Source organism: Astyanax mexicanus, chromosome 1 (assembly GCF_023375975.1).
Source record: "Astyanax mexicanus isolate ESR-SI-001 chromosome 1, AstMex3_surface, whole genome shotgun sequence".
Classification (NCBI taxonomy): domain Eukaryota; kingdom Metazoa; phylum Chordata; class Actinopteri; order Characiformes; family Acestrorhamphidae; genus Astyanax; species Astyanax mexicanus.
In genome coordinates, this window is record NC_064408.1 from 73,574,820 (window position 1) to 73,597,509 (window position 22,690).

At 37.3% G+C, this 22,690-nt stretch overlaps 1 long non-coding RNA gene across 1 annotated transcript; it reads right to left on the reverse strand.

Moving 5' to 3' along the window:
• Nucleotides 1–334: 334 nt before the first annotated feature.
• Nucleotides 335–21,895, reverse strand: LOC111197648 (uncharacterized). The gene is made up of 3 exons (XR_002652516.2): nt 21,754–21,895; nt 1,553–1,610; nt 335–1,450 (listed from the first exon to the last, which is right to left on the reverse strand). It is a non-coding gene; the product is annotated as an uncharacterized LOC111197648 (long non-coding RNA).
• Nucleotides 21,896–22,690: the final 795 nt, after the last annotated feature.

A 22,690-nucleotide genomic window follows, 5' to 3' on the forward strand; every position in this document is an offset into this window, starting at 1 on the left:
TGTTTCAAGAGACTAATAGAGCAGCAGATGCTCCATTATGACCAGTTGGGAACTGGAATCTTTCTTATTTTAAAGTGGTCAAAAACCACTGAACATCCATCTTACTCATTAATACCATTTTTAAGAGCTCCAACACTTCCACATTGCTGCTCCATGAACTCATATTTTATTAGGTAGATTATTTGTCACAAATAAAATCATACATGCTATTGTTATACTTTGCTGACTGCACATGAAACAATAAGATAAAAAGAAAAAAGGTAAAATAACATAAAAAAGGAAAAGTAACGAATATATACTCACTAAAATATGAATAGAAATGTGTACACAGGGATGGGTGGTTAAAGTAATTTTAAAGTGCAACTGAGCAGAATAGTCATTAAAACAACATTGGCAAAACCTACATACAATAAATAAGGCAATAAATAAACAAATCATTAATTTCAAGAGGTTTTTAACATCCAAACATGTGCCTCTGGGTGAGCATAAATAGTTCCAAACTCAAACAACTGAGGTGATGTTGCTTTTTGGTGGGAAGTTTGAGATTTTGAGATATAGAACATTTCATGCTCTGATGTGTGAAAAACACAGCACTGAAAGCGCACCATTTCCATTACTTTGGTTATGAATCTTAAATATTACTCTGCATCCTCCCAGATGAATGTAGCTGGGACAGAAGCAAGCTTCAAGATTCTCTAGATAACACAACAATCACATGGGAACTGTAATGAGGATGCTTTGCAGTAGTCTATACATCTTGTATGAGCCATTTGCACACTAATTTTATTCTGTTGGGAAATTCATGACTTACTAGCACACACAAGCTGCACATCGCTGCCAAACAATAAACAGTATCCAACAAAAGTGAGTACACCCCTTACATTTCTGAAAATATTTTACTATATCTTTTCATGGGACAACATTACAGAAATAAAACTTGGAGGATGCCACACAGGTGCTCAATTGGGTTAAGGTCCGGAGACATACTTGGCTAGTCCATCACCTTTGCCTTCTGCTTCCTTAGCAAGGCAGTTGTCGTTGCTATGTACTATGTGGCCCAGTTTCTGAAGGGAGGAGAACATGCTCTGCTTTAAAATGTCACAGTACATGTTAAGGAGACTTCAGCTCCTTAATGCCATCAGCACTCATACAGCCCCAGACCAAGATGCTACCACCACCACCATGCTTGACTGTATACCAGGGATGGTTTTCTTGATGCTCCTCATCAGGGCGCTGACACACATGCTGGACACCACCTGAGCTGAACAAGTCTGTTTTGGTTTCATCACCCCCCCCCCCCCCATTATCTGTAATGATGGAGCACCATCCAATACCTTTGGAATGAGTTGGGGATGAGGTGGGATAATGATAATCCAACATCCTGGTAATACAAATGATCTTTTTCCTGAATTCTAACAAATCCTCACAGCAATCTAGTAGAAACCCGTCCCTGTAAAGTAGAGACAGATAGCAGTGTAAACACTTTTTATATCCTTTTTTTTTCATAAGAAACAAAGAGTTGTCCAAAAAAAAAAAACAGGTAAATACTTACCTGTGTCCTTGGGGAGTGGCAGTGCGTGGGCCACCCATCTTCTGTAGGCTTGAGTCGGCTGGGAAAAATCGTTTCAGGTGAAACCCCCAAGCACCAACCAATGAAAAAAAAAGAAAAGAAAATATTAATGTATTGTATTATGTCTTTTGTGGTTTATACTTAGCTGTTCTGCGCTAGAATTGTAATTTCTATGATTAACCGGTTATGTAAATAGTTGATTGCATTGTATGTTGTATATTGTTCTGTTGGTTGAGTTTACCCAGAGGTATATTCCTTTGGTTTAGTGGTTTAGTTTTTGGGGAGGTTCAATGGGGTATATAAAGGAGGGTAAATGGGACATTTGGGGTCGACTCAGGGTTGTGAGAGGGTAAAAGATTGGATGAGTTTTGTCTTTGAACTGTTTACTGAGCTGATGAGCTCGAGAGACTCTGCTATGGACTGGATATGTCTTACTGTACAGTCTAGCTAGTGGTACCTCTAGACACTTATTCCAGCAAAAGGGTATACAAGTACAGTAAGTGTATTTTTTTGTTGTTTTGTGTGGAAAAATAAATCTATACCAGCTGAGATCTCATACCTGTTTCGGAAATCCATAATTTTCCTCTACAACCTGTTATTTAAAGAAGGTTACTCCTAACCACAAGACCCACACTAACACAGTGCCTTTTCAGCAAGCAAACTTACAGTTTTTCCACATTGTATACACACAAAATGTGAAACTATGCACAAAAATCCAAAAACATGAAGCTCATGTGTCAACATTGTGACTCTAAACTGCTAAACTCTAAACACAATTCCACATGTTCTCCCTCAAATATCATTTTAAATCACAGCTTTGCAAATCGCTAAACACAAATTGCATCATTTAGAAAACCTTGGTCAACTAAGAATCCCTGACCTTCAAATACATAAATAATAAATACATTTGTGTTACCTCTTTGTATGTGAACTGATTTTCCTCGTCATGTTTCTCATTGTACTTACATAGGTGAAAATTACAGTTTTGCAACAAACTACATACAGTAAAAATGGCTTACATTTGTGTCGAATATACATGTAGCACTGTAAATGCTATTTAGGAGGTCCTACACTGCACCAAATAAATATAAAGAACAGAAAGCCAACATATTTCCATGGACATGTATGCATTTGTGTTTGTACAGTGGCCTCATGAAGTCAAAAACATAATCAAATACTATTACAGTTTTTCCACACAAAAAATGTGGAACTATGCACACAAATCCAAAAACATGAAGCTCGTGTCAACATTGTGACTCCAAACTGCTAAAGTCTAAACACAATTTTATATGTTCTCACTCAAATATCATTCTAAATCACAGCTTTGCAAATCGCTAAACACAAATTTCATCATTTAGTACACCTTGCTCACCTAAGAATCACTGACCTTCAAATACAAAACTCTAATTACCAAATAGTCTCACACAAGTTGCACCTGAGCAAATTTTATTAGAAGAACATTTCAATTATTTGTCAGAATATAAAAGAGGCCTCAAGTGACTGATACAGCCCTCCTACGTTGTCATCTGGGATAAAGAAAGTTTCCTAAGTGCTGCACCTTCCACCATATTCCCCATTTCTCAATCCAATATAATTTCTTTCTGCATGAAGGTGGAAAGTGTACAAACGCAGACCCCACGAGCGTGTGGTGCAACTTCAGACAATGGAGGAGGCATTTGATGACATCCACGCAGATGATTGCCATGGATGTATTCGTCATGCGAGGTGTTTTTCCCCCACTGTTTGGCGAGAGAGAAAATTGCAGCTGATGTAGATGAGGTCCTCTGGCCTGACCGAAATCAGGGGTCTGATGAACAGTGAACTGTTTTTTTGTCTTTTGCAATAAATACATTTTTGTTACCTCTTTGTATGTGAACTCATTTTCCTCCTCATGTTCCTCATTGTAATAACTTACTGACTTACAATTGTGTCACATATATTTTTACAGTTTTTCCCAAATGTTTACACAAAAAATGTGGAACTATGCACACAAATCCAAAAACATGAAGCTCATGTGTCAACATTGTGACTCCAAACTGCTAAAGTCTAAACACAATTTTATATGTTCTCACTCAAATATCATTCTAAATCACAGCTTTGCAAATCGCTAAACACAAATTTCATCATTTAGTACACCTTGCTCACCTAAGAATCACTGACCTTCAAATACAAAACCCTAATCACCAAATAGTCTCACACAAGTTGCAGCTATGTAAACTCAATTAGAAGAACATTTCAATCATTTGCCAGAGTATAAAAGAGGCATCACATGACTGATACAGCCCTACTGTGTTGTCATCTGGGATAATGTAAGTTTTCACCGGGCAGCTCTGGTCAATGATTGGTTCTCTAAATCCACAGTTTGTTGTGCTGCACCAACAGATAGCCAACATATTTCCATTGACTTTTATGCATTTGAATTTGTACAGCGGCCTCACGAAGTCAAAAACATAACCATATACTTCTGATAATAGTGCTTTGAATTGATCGTGTCAGTGTTTATTTGATGCTCTGTAAGAGATAAGCATAAAATAGCTGTGTGTGTTGTTTTGGTGGAAGGAATCAGTTTTGCTGGAGATTTGTAGAGTTTCAACAAAGGAGTTAATAATTTTCAGTTTGTGTTTAGAGTTTTGAGAAACTGAGCCAAGTTTTTAGAAATGCATTTAAACATTTGGGAAAAACTGTAATACTGTAATGCTAAATGGGGGAGGGTGGGGTCCTACTCCACACCAAATAAATATAAAGAACAGAAAGCCCACATATTTCAATGGACTTGTATGCATTTGAATTTGTACAGTGGCCTCATGAAGTCAAAAACATAAAACACTTCTGATAATGGTGCTTTGAATTTATCTTGTCAGTGTTTATGTGAGATAAGCATATAAATAGCTGTGTGTGTTGTTTTGGTGGAAGGAATTAGTTTTGCTAGAGATTTGTGGAGTTTCAATAAAGCAGTTAATAATATTGATTTTCAGTTTGTGTTTAGAGTTTTAAGAAACTGAGCCAAGTTTCTAGAGATGTGTTTAAACATTTGGGAAAAACTGTAATTAGAAATGGAAACATGGTGTACATTCTATAGCATTGCACTGTCCACTAATGTATGTTTTGGAATACACTGACTCTTTGTCAGCACCTCGCTGACAATTTCTGCCTCTTCTTCTGGGGTGAGCAGTTCGTTCTCCCCTCGAGCTGTTTGTCTTCTCTGAGCTCTGCATACAAACAAAGCAAGGTTACACTCAAACATGCTCTCATATTCCTGCATTACTATGAGAATGGAGTCCACCCACTCAATCTGTAGCTCTCTTGTTGTGTTTGCAATATTTTCTGTCTTCCCTCTTTCTTTCCCTAATTTCAAAACTCAGTTTCAAGCACTTGTGTTAGTTGCTCTTTGTCTGTAGAGAATATTGGAGAACTGAGTGCTTAGCTGAAGACTGTTCATTAGTTCATTAGTGCTTTGAGTGTTACCAGGTGATTCACGTTTTAGCAAAAACTGAATAAGTGTTCTGGAAATGGCTGTTGTGTTCACACACTGAGAATTGTCTGTAGTGTTTTGCAACATGAGTAACACTGGGTAATTTTTCCCCAGCATCTCTGCCGAAGTTCCGTCGGATCTTTATTCAAATTCCAGCAGATCCGAGCAGGCTTTTACAGTAATGAAAGTAATGAAGAGATTGAACACAGCGAGCGATAAAAACAATACAGCTCAATTTGAGCAATTGTTTCAGTCTTGAATACAGCTACTTATGCCAGTAATTCAGTTCTAGTCAGCCATTTATAAATTACTTTGTTGCTCCATAATGGGCTGAAATAATTGTGACACTACACTACCAATATCGTTTTTAATTGCATGACCTATTAAGATGCTGTGGGATTTTTCAATTATGTTCGCGCATTAGAGTCCCCCACAAAGGCCTGGGTAGAACATAAGCTACACTAAATTTCATTTGGCAAGTAATTGCAGTAAAATCGCTGTGAATTTGAATTGTGACATTGCATTTCAAATAAATTAGCATGTGTTTCTACATTCAAATAAGAAATAATGGCAATAACATTTTCTTATTTTTTAATTGCAGACTACAACATAAGTGCATGCACAAGACAACAGCATGCTCTACAATAAGATGACACTGAACCTGGTCTTTCATATGGTTCACCATATCTGCAGAGAAATGTCTAATAAAATGCAGAACTATTTTTTACTTTCTGAAGTACAACAGTAACTCAATTTGCCCTCTTGATTTTCATCGAATTTTGTTTCATTGAAAAACAGGAAGATAACACGATACAATATACAGTAACATCAAACTGATAGGAAATGCTCTGCTTATCTTGACTGCTCCATGGCATGGTTCACTTAGCATGCAGTAATTGATTTTTTGTGGTACATTCATATCCAGGGGGGGGGTTCTTTCCTGTCAAGTAGAGTTGGTGCAAGATTTTAATGAAAAGCGTATCTTTAGCACCCATAATCTAAAGGTTTTCTAAAGGTACCTTTTCCTTTCAAGCAACCTGGAGGACTGGAATCATATTGGCACAGTGCGGCCCCCATCTATCCAGCTGCTCTTCCTGCTTTCACCACTGCTGGGATGATTTTGGACTTCTTTGATTCATATTGGGGGAAAAAAATAGCTGTGTGCCAGAGAGTGCTCCCGGATCTGTAGCATCCACAATGGGTTTCATTTCATAACCAGCCCAAATGTATGTCTCTCGTCAATGATGGCTCATGCCTCTCAGAGTGGATCTGCTGATTCTGTTGGGCAAAGATGAGCTCTCTTTTCTAAATCAGGAGACACAGCAGCTTCATAATTAGATTTGCTTTCCATGCGGCTTGGGCGCGTTCAATCTAATCTATTTATGCATTCCCTTTTTCAGGCCTCATTGAGATTCTATTGCCTCATATTTGCACGTTGGCTGTCAAAAACTTGCCTTCTTTTTCCTCACAATTTGAAGCTCATTTTGTGAACGGAGATGGGCAATGATTGCCCAATGGTCTCATCCTGAGCGCAGTCTGCTGGAACTTTAGAGACTCTCTTCATTTGCTGAAATCTCTGTACAGGGGGCCTTAAAGGGGGAACACACAATCACACAACACACTGGCTTTTGTTAATGGATATCCTGGTTGAGGGGAGTTTGCTTAAGGCTGATTAAATTGCATAAACATGTGATAATATTAAAGTATATACTGTATATATGTACAATTAATTAATTATGCAGTGTATATACAGTATATATAAATAATTTAGCCAGTTTCTGATAAACCTTTCATGGGTCTGTACTCCAGCAGATGCTGTTAAAATAAACAATGGGAGAAATGCAGCATGCCAGCCTTTATTTGAGTTGATTGATATACATAGCCACTTTTAAAAATAATACACAATTAGTTATACACAGGTGTACCTGGCTTCTATACTGTCATTCCCTCTTTAATCCCCTCATCACTATTGCACTATTGTCTAGTGTCTCTTGTCTCATCTATGTCTGTATCTGTGACCTTGTTGCATTGTACATTTAGTGTTACTTTTTTATATTTATATATTTTTTGCTGTTCTTGTTGTAACTTTGGGAAGGAGAGTGACGTAATTTCAATTCTCTGTGTATCCTGTACATATGCACAATTGACAATAAAACTACTTGACTTCATTTGACTTATAGGGACTAATATATGGGGCCTATTTTAACACACCACATAGCTTGATTAAGGGCATCAGTGTGTCTTTCCTATCATAATGACGAGAAAAGTATGGGTGTGTTTTGGACGTAATGTGAAATAAACCAAACAGCGCGTCACCTGCCATTCCCGTTAAGAGCCAGGTGCACTCTGACTGACCTGCTGCTTCATGCTGTAAAGGTATACGTATTGTTATATAATATTGTTATATTAAGTAATATAACAATGACCTATATTTATTTTTGTTGTAGAACAATGTTATTTTATTTTGTATTCTATTTATTGTTGATATAAAAGTTTGCACAGCTGCCAACAGGCACGTGCTCTGGGTTTGTGCACTGCTGTGTGTCCATGTGTATGTAACAATGTGTCTGTTGACAATTCACTGCCAAGATAGCAATTAACGTCTGATGGTTGACATTTGTCTTGGTTATATTCAGTCAGTGGTGCACCTGTGTTTTCTGTTTCTAAGATAGCAATACGCCAGAAATGTACCTGAACGCATTTAATTTCCAGACCACTACGTCCATCGACGTAGATATATTCAGAAACATAGTAGCTATTTAAATGACGCAGATGCAATGCGTGAAAATAGACTGTTGAAGGGGTGTAAGATGAGGACCCATAGAAGCTGAATAGCCTCTCTGATGAGGCTCTGCAGCAATTATAATTGCATGTTTATTTTGGAGGATTTTTGCATTTTGTTCTTGATTTTCAGTTCAATACATAGTCTTAATAGTCTTCAGAAAGGTTCATTTGGTTTATTTTTCAACTACAGTTTCATTTTGAGCCATTGTTCTGCTGCACAGTGAAGATCCTTGTTTCATTATTTTAGTGGCAAGTTTGATTCTTCTGTTTAGTTAAGAAATTTAGAGTAGTATATGTCGGATCATGTGCTGTTTTTTTTTGTTTACTACAGTTTCCTTTTCTCATCATTCTGCTACAGATAAATCTTCATTCTATACCCATCATTCTTTCCAGAAGTCTTTACTGGTTGTCACAATAAAGCTTCTGAACGGATGCTGTCGCATTCTCTTCTTTACCTTTGACCCATCTATGCCTCCATCCTGAATTGTGATTTCAGTCTATTTCTGTGCAATATATTCCATTGTCTGCTCACCTTTATAACCACAACCCAAAGGGCTGACAGTTCCAGACTCATGATTACATGCTTTAAAACAACACAATGTGTTTCTCCCTCTCAAAAATGTAGCAATTATACAACATTTCTCCTTTTATTACCAGAGGTTAACAGCATTTAACATGAAGAGAAAGCCAAAGTCTGCAAAATGTACAGTATAAATGCAAGACTATAGTCAAGGGCAAACCAAAGTCAATAAAAAGTGTTTTCTGTGCATTGTGTGCTTGTGCATAAAAGAGGTGCTAATTGCAGATGATGAAATGATTTTTCAGCCAGCATTCAAGTGTTTCAGGCCTGTCATTAATGCAGTTATTTTTATGAAATAAATAGGAGGGGCTGCTCAGGCAATCATTTATTCATTATATATAATAATAAATGTATATTTTGCATTATTTCTTTTTGAAACCATTATTTTCTTTGAATTATGGAATTCTTTCACAAGCAGTGGGATATTTTCTTTCTACATTGTGTCATTACGAATGAAGAAACTCAGCTGTAATGAGGGAGTGATACTATGTGTATTACTTATGATTACCCAATGATAATTATGATTAATAACCATGTGCATTACTTACTATATACCCTTGAATGGACCTTAAGATGCAATTCTTTTCATAACTGAATCAGAGTTTATTTATATTTTGCTAAGTAAATTCAATGTTTATTTTTATTTTACTACCCATTCCGGTAGTGGCCATTGTGAACACTCCTGGTCAGCTATTTCAGCTATTTCTATTTTTAACAAATGTTTAAACTCATGATTACAATCGTGGACATTTATAAACATAGTACAGCAGTAGAGTGAGTAATAAATTGGCAGTGTGCTTTACCCCACTGTAGCTGATGTTTTGCATTGTGCATGGTGACCACATGTGTAACTATAGTTTTTGTACTGATTCTGTTGTCAGAGGTAGCTATAAGTTATTAGTAGCTATTGGTACTGAAATATAGCACATTACCATGCCTGCACACTTGTTTAAATAGAAAGATTTAGATTTACATTGACAACAGTCCAATAGTCAGCAATTGCAGTACTAGCTTGTTATCATAAATTCAATGGTAGTTTTCTTAGCTTTGAGAGAAAGAAATAAAGAAAATGTTACAAAGAACAATAACATCATCATCATCATCATCTCTTATGCATGTGCAGAATCACTAAGTTAGAAAGAAATATGGTAAGAGTAGTGATCCTGTCACACCTGTTGCCTCTGGCGTGCCTGCTCTGCCTTCACTGGCTTTAGACAACAAACTTGTAACCACAAACTCCATTTCCCATAATGCACCAGACTCTCACATCACCCACACCACACACACTAGGTTTACATGCCTCTTCCCCAGTTTAAGTCACCAGATATTTAAAATAAGGTACACCTGTTATCCTATGTATATAATTTCTGTGTTCACTCACTAACTGCAGCATATTGATTGTTGGTTCGCCCTTTCTCTAGAAGGACTCTCAAATCTCACGCACTGGGCGTAAGACACATTTCAAGCAGTTCACACGCTAACACGACACACCTTGTATCTCTTACGCACAGAAATTGCTAGGGCAACGCCCACAAGGGTGCACTGGTATTTTTTAACTGTAGATGAAGAGCAGCTGTAGATGAAGAACGTTTTTTTTCTGTAGATTTAAAAAAAATCTCACTGAATTTGAGAGCTCTGCTCTAGGAAGCTCTATTCATTCATTTATTTCATGTACATCCATTGCCTGTTTTTTTCCCATTGACTTGCTTTTGTTGTTTATACACTGTGTACCAACCCTGAACTAAACACTATCTCTGGTATGTTGCTATTTTTGTATATTTGCCTCACATTGCCAGTTTCAGCCTGTATTTTTAATAAAGCCAAATTCCTTTATCTGTGCTTGTCTCATCTGTGCCTAGTCGAGACAGATCCTGTTTAGGCTGTAATGTAATCACTTTGTAATGTAATCTTTGAATATACCTGTAGCATTACTGAATTTCTTTTTTTTTTTTTCAGATTACGAAACGCTCACACTACTTAGCCCTGGCAGTAAAGTGTTTAATTGTTCAGGTAATTTTACTGTGTGGTAGAGTACGATGAACTTGGTAAGTATTACAATAAAATGGTATTAAAAACAATACATTTATTATCTGCATGGTGCATCCTTACATGATGCAGCAGAACTGTGGTAAAAACTCTGTAATGGAGTATCATAGCATGTCAGATGCATGTGTACTTAAAACATGCAAGGAAAAAAAAAAGTCATATGTAGCAGTGCAACATTGCTGCAGTCAATGTTATGCCTTGTTAAGGAGGCTCTTCTTAGGCCCCGCCCACACACATCTCAATATGTTTTGAAACATTTTTTCTCCATCTCCAGCAGCAAATCTGAAAATACACATGAGAGAACAAGAACGGCCCTTAAACCCTCACTTGATCATCCCATGTACACTACAGCTCACAAAGTTAGATTTTTTGAAATTTCTCAAAAAGCGAGAATAATGCCCGAAATAGATCTGCGTCTACAGCATGAAGATGAAACACATTTTTCAAGATGTTTTCTTTGCATTGCAGGGAGAGCAGATATCCATAATCTCACACAAGGAAAAACAACAAACTCTAAACCCAATTTTAACCAGGAAAAAAAGATAAAAGTCAGTTCTTTTTTTACATTTTTGTGAGTACTACTATAATGAGTGCCGGAATTCAGCACCCCCGCCAGGAAAAGCACCCCCTCTCCTGGCAGGGGTGCTGAATTCAACAACATAGTAGTGCCGAAATCTGCACCCCTGCCATGAAAAACACGTCTTCTTGATGAAAGCACTTTAACTTTACTTAGAAATACGCTCCGAGAGGGGGTACTTTTTCTTGCGGGGGTGCCGGCTTCATCTATCAGCATGGTGAAAAACCACCATGCGCAACATCACGAGTTGAGTACTTTCACAATACAGTTTTTACCTGGTTGCACAGAAACACTTGGCAAAGACTCTTGAACATTGTGTAGTTAGTTGAAAGTTTGCGAGCCCTTCTCTGATAATGCACTCGAGTGCACACACCACTCTCGGCACTCGCAGTTCTCAAACAGACGGTGTTGCTCCCTGTAAGGATGCTTTAGTTATTGTTTCCCTTAGGCAGTCTGAGCAGCCAGAAAGACAACAGTATGTTGTTTAGACACATGAAGACATGATTGAATAGAGAAGTGGGGAGAGGTGTGAAAAATAAAAAAGACAAACATGTGTACAATATAATAGTCTGTGCTTAAAGTGAGAGGGGAAATTTGCCAATACTCCCCTAATCACCCCCTCCCTTACACTGGAAATTAGTTAAGAATCTGTGGTTAGTATGTTGAGACTGGGGGGTTTTAAGTAGGACTAAGCTGAAGGAGATTTTTTTTTGTCAATATCAAAAGTACATAAATAAAACGCAGTGTTATACACTGTTCAGTCTTCACAGTGTTTAATTGCCGAACATTTAAAACTAAATGTTCTATAACTGATTATTGTATTTATCTTGATGTTACAATCTCTCTCTCTCTTTCACCCTTTTTTCATTCTTTCTCTCACTCTGAGGAGGCAGGTAGACCAATGATTGATGTAGATGAAGGAACATAATGGTGTCGAGAATTCAGGGCTTTTTAGCTCCCATGTGGGGCACACAATGTGGCGCACATTTAAATGTATATAAATCTGCACACAGAATATTGAAGCAAACACTGCCCTGAACTTTTTCCCGGGCTAGGAAAATTGTGGTGGCCACTCAAAATTATAAGAGTTTCCATAGACAGCTTTGTAGATTTGTTATATTTTAAAGACAAATGCTATTGTTATGAAGACAACTACAATTACAACAACAAACTTGGTGTGAAATCCTGGACATTTGACACATTTTTGCGTAAAGTTATGAGAAGTCCCAGAATGCCCTAGAATGTAATAGTACCGGCTGACTTTGAGCACTCGTGGTAATCTTTTTTCAGTATAATTTATGTCCTAATTCAGTAATAATTTATGTCCCACCCACTTACTAGGACCCCCATGTCAGCAGTAATGCTCCAAACACTAGGAGGGTAAAGGCTAGGACATACCTTCTTCAGTACAAGTGAAATCAGCCACCACCTGCATCACTGTGTAGCCAGCGCACTCAAAGGAAAGTGCAGCCCCACAGCTCTGATACAACAGCTAACAGATGCCTGCGCTGACAGACACAGATCACACTAGGAGTGATGTTAGGAGAGAGCCATGCCAATTGTGCTCTCTCAGACTCTGGCTGCTGATGCCAAGCAGCATGACCCAGGGATTCGAACTGGCAATCCTCATAATAGTTTTGTTTTTGTGATTGTCTATAATTTATATTGTCTGTAGTTCAGGCTCCTATAAATCCAATAACAATATGATAAGGTTACAAGTAAACAAGTAAACACAATTAAATTTACGTGCAAATAGTATTTATAACTCGACTGATGAGCAGAAGGAGGGCACTGGGAATGAGGTGCTGGGGATGCATGAACCCCAGAAGCATTCCCATAGATGTCCTAAGCAGGCACTAATAGGGTGGTGAACTAGCTTGTTCAGTTTCCAGTGAGACGTTTCCACTTCCAACGGAGGCTCTAAGACATCCTCTGCATTCCACAATCCACAAAATGCTGAAGTCAACTTTTTCTCAACATTGGGTTTGACACCCTGAAGGAGCTGCAGGGCTAAAGGGAGAGTCATGACAGTGTGAATAACGAGGAAGTTACAGGTATGTTATCCAGTGCCTGAGGATCTGGAACGAGTCGTTTCACATATTGGTTCATATCATCTCTCCAGGCTGATACTGAGACGTCTCTCTGCAATTAGCCTGCACATCCTATCTCGTGACAGCCCTCTCCAAGTGCACTTGCTTTAAAACCCAAACTTCCACAGAGAACTTGTTAACTGCAGGACTTGCTCTGTGTTGTGAAGAGAGAAGCCTGAAGAGCTGTGCACAAATGTTCTTATGGGTATTCTTGCCTCAGTGTGGAAACTGTTCCAGCTTTCCTCTTTGTTTTTACAGTAGACTAGGAGCTGCTGACCCAACTCCTTGTTTAGCCTTTCCATCTGTCTGTGATGCTCAGACAACCCGTTCATAGTAAGATCCAACCATTGCATGAAATCTTTCAGACTTTTTGTATAAATTAAGGCCTATTTCCTGGCAGCTTCAAATAAATACTGTAGAAAGTTTGTTGTAAATTTTACATTTACAAGTTAACGGCTTAAAAGTTGTCAAAGGATTGAAACATGCATTAAATTTACAGAATGATTACAGCATATTACTGTATAGTAAAAATAGTAAATACGGTAACAAATGACAGAGTATTACAGTTTGTTTGGGATCTTTAGTTGACAATGAAGTACTGTAAAGTATTTCACTGTACATGGTGAGTAAATTACTGGCAGCAGAAACACTGCAAAGGTTTAGTGTTGCAGTAAAGAAAACAGTAACTTGTTCTTATGGCCTACAACACTGTGGCCAGGCAGTCAACAATTAAAAATATAAAAAATATAACTAAACACCCAAGGGAAGGTAGCCCTGGTATGCAAGGGTCCACACTGATGGTGAGTTATGGGTGGGGGGACATGTCGATTATGCAAATTAAGGCTGTCAGAGTAAACTTTATCCAAAGAAAGTGAGAGCACATTGTTGTTGCTTCAGATTTATTAAATAGATTCTGTATGTTATTTTTTATACTCTATTAATGGGTAAAATTTAGGAAGCTTCTACATGTGGTTTATCTATCTGCTTTTGCTTGGTGTTTAGTCTCAAAACAAAGTATAAAAACTCCTGGGAAACAACTTCAATCTAACCAATTGTTTTCCCCTAGTGTTATATATGCAGGTGGCAGCTGTTTTCATAGACCATCCTAAGCAGCATTGCATTCTACAGTTTTTTACTGTATGATTTTATTGTAAAAAAAAAAAAAACAGGAATCGATTACAATGTATGTGTAAAACATGTGATGAGAGTTTAAGAAGTGGGATGAGAAATAAGACTTAATGCCAGGGACTGCAGGCAGGGAGACGAGGAGGTGGACTTAAATGCAGGTAAGAAAGAATTTAATAAATAAATAACAAATAAACAAAGAAACAAGGAACGAGTAACACGAAACAAAGATACACAAATAACCAATAACCAAAACAAACTAGTGAAACAAGAGAACATAAACTAAACAAACGAATGATAATAATAATAAATAAACGGGGAATATATACAAGGGAATAAACTAATAACTGAAACTAGAGAAAACAAAACAAAGAAATAAACGAGGGACTGGAAAATAACAAAAGATCAATGAGAAATAAACAAGAAAGGATAAACTAGAAAAAACAAGAAGATAAACAAAGAACAAAGGACAAGGGCTAAGGCTATGAAAACGACGGCTGAGATAGAGAACAAGAGAACGACAATACAACAGGGGTTAGTGCAAAGACCGACGAAGACAAAGTGCCACAGGACATCCATTTAAACAAACAGGAAACACACTAGAAGTGGAAATACCTGGGGCTAAGGGGTGGAGCTACAAATGAGACACTTGGTGGAAAACTACTGAGACAGGAGACACAGAGAAGCACAGGTCACGTGGGGATAACACACAGAGACATGAGACAGGGCCAGGACGTGACACTTAAATAATAAAGTGTGGGAGATTTAGGCCAAAAGGATTGTCTTTATGCCTCTTTTTGGATGACATTTGACCCTGAAATAATTGCAATAAACAATATAATTGTCTATCTAAGACCAATATGCCATCAAAATAAAGATTTTATAGAAATGTATATAATGAAATAATAATGCAATTGCACCCTGAAACAAAGTAGACACACTGGCTTATTCAAGTTGATTGGCACTATTATAAATAAACACACTTGCCAAAATAGTGATTGGCACAATACGTATTGAAGTTTTATCAATATAAGTTCATACTGGTCAACCGTTTCACCGACCACAGTGTTTGGGGATTACAGGTAAGAATGCAGACAAAGCAGCAACAAAAAGAAAAACAGTAAGAATGGCATTATCAGATCTGTGTAGGCTTCAAAGAGATGGAAGGTTCTTTACAGCTAGTAACACAAATCCTTCAGGGCTAGCTATATAATAAAGTCCCCACAGTTCCCCCATGATCTCACTCCTCTGTAGAAACAGTTTTTGATGATGAAAAAAGAAACTAAATATTTACTTGCCAGAAAGAGAGAGAGAGAGAGAGAGAGCGAGAAAGAGAGAGCATTCAGTCCTGACCTGTATAATGTTGAAACAATGTCTAATAATAAAAGGGTGTAAAAAAGTGTTTACAAATACTTATAAACCAATGCTGAAGATTAAATAAAAAATTATTTATGTAATGTATTTGTCTTATGAATTTGATCATTATTGTCATTTTATTAGCATTTTATTATTATTTTTTTAATAAGAGCACTTTAGATAAATAAGTATGTATAAATACTAGAAAACAACAACAAATAAAAAAATTAAACCACAGTTAGTTCCAACCCTGCAATGTGATTGGCTGAGAGATGTTTTAGGAGTGTCATTATCAGCCGGTAATGCACTGTAACCAAAGCTCTCCATGTATTACTCCACCACATACAGGTAAACTAGCAACGATGCAGCGCTTACAAACCAAACAGCGCAGCTACAAACAGAACAGCTATAGAACTATTTTAACTTGCGGAGTTTTTATAACCAAACAGATTGTATTTTCTAATCCTCTTTAACTCAAAATCTTTCAATAAACAGTGATAATGGAACTGTGGTATAATCGCTATAATACACTTGAGGTTTAAAATGACACATTATAGCACTCCCTCTCGTGTATTATTGCTTAAATAAAGTTTGTGAACAAATATTACGTTATCTTAATTCTGCTTTAGTATGAATAACCTTGAGGTTCTATATAGAGCCATGTCTTTACTAAACCATTTAAGAACCATCATTTCTCAGACTGTATAATGAAAAGAGAGCTGCAATCTAATCTATAGTTTGTTAAATATTCAAAAGAAGGAACATTTAATTATGAACCCTGATTCATCTTTCAAAATCAAAACATTTAACCTTGACTGACAACCGGGAACAAACAGGAAAATATTGGATGGATTACATCACTTTAAAGCAGAATAATAAAACGCAACACCAGATTTACCATGATATTAAAAGGATGATTTTTTAATATTTGTATGGTTGGTAGGTTTATCCAGGGACAGGGAGTTACCATAGCACACTACTACATCTTTTCTTCATGCATCCCATGGGGGAAGTCAGGGATGATGGCCTGCTCATCTTATCCACTGCTGTGTTCTAGTGTGAAAAAAGACAGCTGCCCGGTTAGCCTGTGTGAGTTGTTTCACAAGCCTGTAGGCCTCCTGTGGGTTAAAACAGGTCTGAGCAATGATGTAAACCGGTTGAAACACTGTGCCCTTTTTCCAACCTGTCCACACATCACAGTTGTTCAATTTGCAGCCCTCTCAAATAATAGAATAATAACAAAAACATTTTTTGAAAAGGATTGGTATCATTTTAAAGTAAGTATAATTTACAGGATGGTGGTCTTTTCTAATCTTATAGGGTACAGTTTGATAAATTGAAAGTGCCCTGTGGGAAGCTGATCAAGTTGGTTAATCAGCACAGGGCCGTTTTAAGGCATTTGACGGACCCGAGCAAAATGGAAACCCACCCACCCAACAACACCCCTTGAATGACAGCAAAAAAACCCTACGCCTTACCAAACATCGCCCACCCTGTCCAAAGCCTACAGGAACCACAGCATAGACACATTGTTTGAATTCACCCAGACTTTATATCAGTAAAATATTTTTTGACAGAGGAAATACTGCTTACATATGTTGCAAATACTGCAGATATAGTAATGTGTTCATTTGAACATTTGCAAAAATGTGCAAAACAATTAGGCTGCAAATATTTTAAAACTCACTAATAAGCAGTTAATACATAAATGACAACATGGATTGAAATGACAACAGTGAGTTAAAAAATGGCAAAGTAGTGATTTCACACTCATTTCTACTGTCAAACCTCAAATCTTTCTAGGTACTGATCTTACTTTGTGTTTTCCATCAACCAGCATTAAACTTGCCATATTAATATATTTGTAAGTATATTTAACTCTTTACTATAAATCAAATGCCTCAGTTGAAATAAATGACTAAGCATACAACGGATCACTGTTGCCTTTTTAATTGATGTGTTGTAACTGCTTATCAATGTTTTTAAGGCATTTACAATCTAATCAATAATACTTAATAATCTAGTTTATAAACCATTTATAAACCATTTATAAGGGTAGTCTTATTTTAAAGTGGTGCCAAGCCATCTTTAGGAAAAGGGCTTAGAAATTTACTGCAAAGCCCCTTGAGGGGAAAAAAAAACAGTGTATAGCGTATAGTGAGAGTTAGCATTTCCATTTTTTTTTTTCAGATTTTGATATTTAGAAGGATCACAGATGCTTTTACAACTACCAATGCTTAAAAAAACACCCCATGTCAATGCTTATGTATAGAATACAGACCTACTACTTGTAGCTTAATGAGTATTAACAAGAATTCTGCTGTTTGAGAATTAGACAGACAAACCTGATGATTTAAAGGCAGTTAACAGCTGGCATGCATGGACTTTACTAGACATTAATGTTCCAGTCAAGTTATATGATGTACTACTGTATTATCATAGGATATTCCTACCCACTATTTGTTAAATAGATTATTATAGTAGAATAGTCAAAAACCGAAGCTAAGAATGGTAGGTTATTGAAATGGCTTTAAACATTATAAACTATGAATCTGGAACAGATCTGCACATTCCTTATCCTGTAATTATAACATATTACAGTGTGTATCCATATTATCAGCCCATTAAAAAAATGGCACTAACTGTAACTAGTTTGTTAGTAGCATTGACTAACAGGCAGGTAGCTAACATAAACATTACTCTTATATTGCATTGCTAGCCTACAACACACAAGCCTAATTTATCCAATATAAACGATCACTTTCTCTACTTTCTTTTCTGCCTTGCTTATGGATAACTCCACTTATGAAGTTTTAAATTTTGCCAGCTGCTTGAATCACAAATCAAAGCATTTGACCATCTTAGAGTTTAAATGGGGGCTCACACAGTTTGTTGTTGCATTCAAATTGTAACCAGTCCTTGTCTACGAGCCCCAGGCCAGATAGAGGCCCTAGGCTTTTGATTGGTTTGCTTGCCTTGTTGCTAAAAAAAAAAAAACTGGTCCAGCACTGGTCCAGGATTTTGTATGAGATTGATGGTTTAGCTGGTTTTCAAGCATTATTCAACCAGCCCAGCTAAACAACCAGTAAGACCAGGCTTTCACACACTGTTTGACCAGCATGACCAGCCAGACCATCATAAACATGCTGCTTGACCATGGTTAAAAAGCTGCCTAGGAAGTATGAAGTGTTTTGTTGCCTGGATTATCAGCTTTTTTAACCACCTTGACCATTACAGACCATTTAGAACCAGCTACCAGAAAAAAGGCTGATTTTAAGCTGGATTTTTTTTTCAGCAGGCTGGTCAGATAATAGTTGAGGGGAATCGATGACAGTGGTGATTGGTTGCAGTAACAATCTGCTGCTGTTGATTTAAGATCCCCTACTGCAAACATACTGTCGGACCAAGATGGGCTGCATCCATTAGCTGGCAAAGTAGCCTGCCAGATCATGATATATGACTCAGAGTAAGATGCAAGCACGTGATTTGTAACAGACTAACAATTTAATCACTTGCTCTGAGACAGAAAATATACAAGGAACCTGGAAACCTAGATTTGTGCACAACAAGCTGTCAATCGTCCGAGCCCACAGTGGAAACCAGGATGTATTTGTATATCGATTGCTGTCATCATAACAGACAACTAGAGCTGGGCGATATGGGAAAAAATCTTATCACGATATAGTTTTCCATATCAGTCGATATCGATATGTATCACGATATAAATCAAATCACTTTGTGTCACACTTAAAGGTTTGTTTTTATTAGTGAGAGAATAAGGGAGTGATGGAAGTTTTATCACAATATTTTTTTCTGTATCTCCATAATTATTAGGGCTGGCCCGAATAGCATTTTTTGAGCTCCGGATATTTGGCAGTAATTGGTAGCGAATATTCCAATATTAGTTTTTAAAAAAAAACAAATTAATCATGAACGCGAGCCAGAACCCGAGCTTGAACGTCAGCCTGACTCAGGCGCTGCATGAACTCGGGCTTTTTTCCAATTTTTTCCAATTTTCCATGACTGAAAAAAAAACTTGGGCTATAAGCTCAATATTAAATATTTCGTTTGTTTAGAAATTATTTTATATTCTTAAACCATGTTAAATTATATTAGATTAGTAGGGCTGGCCCGAATAGCGTTTTTTGAGCTCAGAATATTGGGCACTGATTGGCAGCCAATATTGGAATATTTGTTTTTAAAAAGACGGATTAAAAACTGATTAAAGTAAAACAAAAATTGCAACTCGGCCCCTTTAATTCACCACAAAGTTTTCCAAGACCCAGCCGGAAAAAAAAAGATTTCCCACCTTTTCCTCAGCTGGGTCGGGCTCAAAAAATGATTTGTGATAGGCTGTTTTTTGGTTTGTTTGTTTAAGCACTTAGGCTTTTGTACTGCTGCAGTGCAATATTTAGATTTTATATTCTGAAATTCGTTAGGTTTTATTTCTTTTAGCATTTTGAACTTTTTTTCCAATTTCAAATTAATTTTTTTCTGTTCGTTATGTTCTATCGGTCCTTGCGTTTTTTGTAGTTGAAGTTGAATTTAATATTGAAGTTCAATATTTCTAATTTATATTTTGAAATTCGTTAGATTATATTTATTATTGTATTTTGAGCTCACTTTAGTTGGTTATTTTCCAAATTCATATCTATTTTTCTGTTATTATTAAATGTTATTAGCTTATTAGCTTAGCTTGTCATTTAGCATACAGAACTTCTCACGGATTTTTAATGAATGTTGATTTATTAATTTAAAAGCTGTACCTTATTAAAAGTATTTTAAGCCAGACAGACACTGTGTGATTTTTTAATGAGTTTATCTGCACTTTTAAATGGTTTGTCCTGTAGGAAACGCACACGATTTGTATGCTGACACTGTTGTCTGACTGAGGAGCTGCTTTCCGTCAAATGCAGCCTGTAGGCAGGAAAAAATCCAGCCAGAACCGACCATATCATGAGCCAGTTTTAAAGCCAGTAATTTAGTAGAGCATTAAACTACAAATCTGAGATGTACCTGCTGTACTTCTTAATCTCTGCCCCCAAAACGGTCCATTAACTTGCTTGACAGACGCGTCAAATCCCCCGCGAGCACGCGCGGCGCACAGCGCACCGATTAATTCATGCGTTGAGCTTTAAACGCGCAGCTGAGCTGTAATTGGGGAAATATCACAAAAATCACAGTGTGATTTGTTACATTAAAAAAAAGACCATTTTCTTCCGCCTAATCTGAGAGGAAAGCGGTGTTCTCGACCGGCCCGAGTTCATGCAGCGCCTGAGTCAGGCTGGCGTTCAAGCTCGGGTTCGGGCTCGCGTTCAGGCAGATAATCTAAATGATAAATGATTTTGTGTTTTTGCACTTGGGCCATAAGCTCAATATTAAAAAGTTCGTTTGTTTAGAAATTATTTTATATCCTTAAACCATGTTAAATTATATTAGATTAGAGGAAAGTCATTTAGACATCATTCTTAAGGTGTTTTTGTCCTGTTACCGCTCCGCAAAAAAACCTCTTCCTTTAATCCGCGCCCCACATACACATTTTTGCAGCACCTGCCCCGAGGTCCTAATATAAATTGAATTAATTACATTTAGTGCTTAAAATTTACTTAAAATTTATTTAAAACGTGCTGAACAGTGCGGCCGTTTATTCCCAAAGTACAAACACTATGGTTGTTTGCGTGTGTCGGGCCATACTCCACTATTCTTTAGGGTTTTTTGTTGCATGCATGAGAATAACTATTACAATTTTCTTAACTATTTATTAATTTGCTCCAGCGTCTTCTGGATTGATTACACGTTGTGTTTTCGTTGTTTGCCGCGCCACTTAGACGGAAATGGAAATGAATGTTTATCGAATTCTATTGCACAGGCTTATCATCGTCATCGAGGGAAAAATTATCGCGAAACAAATCGATATCGTTATATCGCCCAGCACTACAGACAACACATACAAAATACAAGAAAACAAGTACTCGGGTCAGGTGGATTGCTGGAGACATGCTGCCAAGGACAAGGACATGTCCATGACAAACAATATAAAACACAGGAGAGTTTCAGATTCCCGCAGTCTGTGGTTCTCTGGAAATGAGATCCACAGAGTAAATCTACAACATTTTGTGCTGTGCTGTTGATAATAACCATTAATGTATTTACCTCATTTTGCTGCAGTTCCCTAGCCTTTTCACTCTGAGAAGTCTAATCCATAAGGCAGCGCTATTTCTCCATTTGCACTGCTGAAGGAAGATTCACTCCATGTTTTTTTCCACTTGTGTTCTGGGAGATTACTGCTCTGCCGACTGGAGAAAGGGAGTGGCTGTGCTGAGCATAGCTTTGAGGGCTGGCCTTCACAGCTTAAATAAGTACCTCTCCTCTTCCACTACACTTCCTAAATATTAGATTAGAGCAATTTAATTACGCAGAAAGCAGGACTAATAAAAGAATTGAATTAGTCTTCGTGAGAGGGGACAAAGTGGCAAGGATATTGTCTAATTAACCTGTGTCGCTTACTTTAAGTGTGTGTTGCTCGTCATTGCTATTGGGCTTGTTGCTACCGTGACCTCGAATGTCCTAACCTTGTCGACTACACTTAAATTCTCATCTAGTTATGAAATTGGCAGGGCTCATTAGGACGAGCATGTTAAGTGGGCGAGCTTTTACATGTGTAAGGACTGTTGATGGGCAGGCTAACATGCCCCTGGTCAGGAGGGCCACATCCACTTTTAATTTAGTCAGTTCGTACAGACTGTTAACTAGTATTTTGTCTTTCAAAAATCCTAAATGCTAATTTCAGGCTCAAGAGGAGAATATATTTCTCCTATTATATTTTTGAAGGCATAAAGCTGTATTATTACAGCAAAATATTAAACTCTGGTATTTTCACTTCACTTTCCCAGCCATCACTTTGCCTTACACAACATTTTTGTTAAACTTTTCTTCTGTGGATAAAATCTCACAATATTTTAAAGACTCTGAAGGCCCGATCTATAACGCATATTGCATACTGTACAGCTTTATTTACGGCGTGTCAGCGTATTTCTACTATCGTAACGACAGGAAAAGTATGCTTTGCGCGGCTGTATATTGCAGTGGA